Here is a 1,103-nt window from a genome sequence, read left to right as displayed (position 1 = left end):
GTAGCAAATAAAGGAAGAGACGCCTCCATATTCAAGATTATCGAAAATGAAATCGAAGACTCCAAACCAATCAAGATTTAATATTTCTCTAGCTCCTTTGAGATTCACGCTAGATATTATCGATGTCAATAATGTGAATTTGTTCAATTGGACAATGAATGTTTACTGGTTTGACGTGTAATGTGAAAGTAAGCACATGATTACCAGAACTAACGAATATTTTATCTCCGTCTAATTGTTTCTTTACCTAAAACCAAACCTTTCAAGGCAGGAATCCGGCCAATGGAAAAGGCAAAAATTGTGATTAGCGAAGTGGAGATGTACAAAATAAGTAACGCCAATCAATGTACGATATGAAATATAATTCTCTGGCACATATTTAGAGAAGCATAGCGTTTGGGTGGTCAGCATATAGTGAGGAGGAGTTCTGAGAGAAGAGAAGAGAGGATCAGAATGGGGGGATTGAAAGTGAAATTGGTGTTCTTCATTTGCTACGTAATGATAATGATGATGATGACGTGCACAGGGGCAAGTGAGAAGCACGGAAGGATGACTGTGAACAGCTTCGAGAAGGGAGGAGATGGCGGAGGACCATCTGCTTGTGATGGTCACTACCATTCCAACAAGGATCATTGGGTCGCTCTTCCCCCTGCCACTTTTGAACACAACTCTAATTGTTTCCGCAAGTTGAAGATCAGTGCGCGAGGGAAGTCTACGGTGGCCACTGTTATAGACGAGTGCGCCAAGCCCTGCAAGGATGATATCGTGGATGCCTCGGAGAGTGTTTGGAATGCCCTTGGCTTGCATCGTGGTGATAACGACTTCGGCCTCATGCCCATCACTTGGCAGTTCATCTGATCGGCCATTCTTAAACATTGCACTCAAGATAAAAATTAGGATTGGAATTAAGTCTAGTGTGCGATGTTTAAGCAGCCGGTATCTGATCACCCCATCATCCTCATTCTCAATCCATTTTCCCACCTGTCTTGCACACGCTTCATTAATAAATTCTCTTGCTTTAGTCTGTGATGTTTATGGATGTCCCTCTTCTCTTCTCTTACTCTTTCACACCATCCGTCAATTACTTCTTGTGTTCCCTTCTT

General features: G+C 42.3%; 1 pseudogene; it reads left to right on the top strand.

The window, feature by feature from the left end:
• The first annotated feature begins 282 nt into the window (after positions 1-282).
• On the top strand, positions 283-858 carry LOC149560431 (putative ripening-related protein 6 pseudogene; annotated as a pseudogene).
• The last annotated feature ends 245 nt before the right edge of the window (positions 859-1,103 follow it).

This window comes from Cupressus sempervirens, chromosome 4, assembly GCF_028749045.1.
Source record: "Cupressus sempervirens isolate cs-2001-9-10 chromosome 4, ASM2874904v1, whole genome shotgun sequence".
Lineage (NCBI taxonomy): Eukaryota > Viridiplantae > Streptophyta > Pinopsida > Cupressales > Cupressaceae > Cupressus > Cupressus sempervirens.
This window is presented reverse-complemented; position numbering and strand designations above follow the sequence as displayed.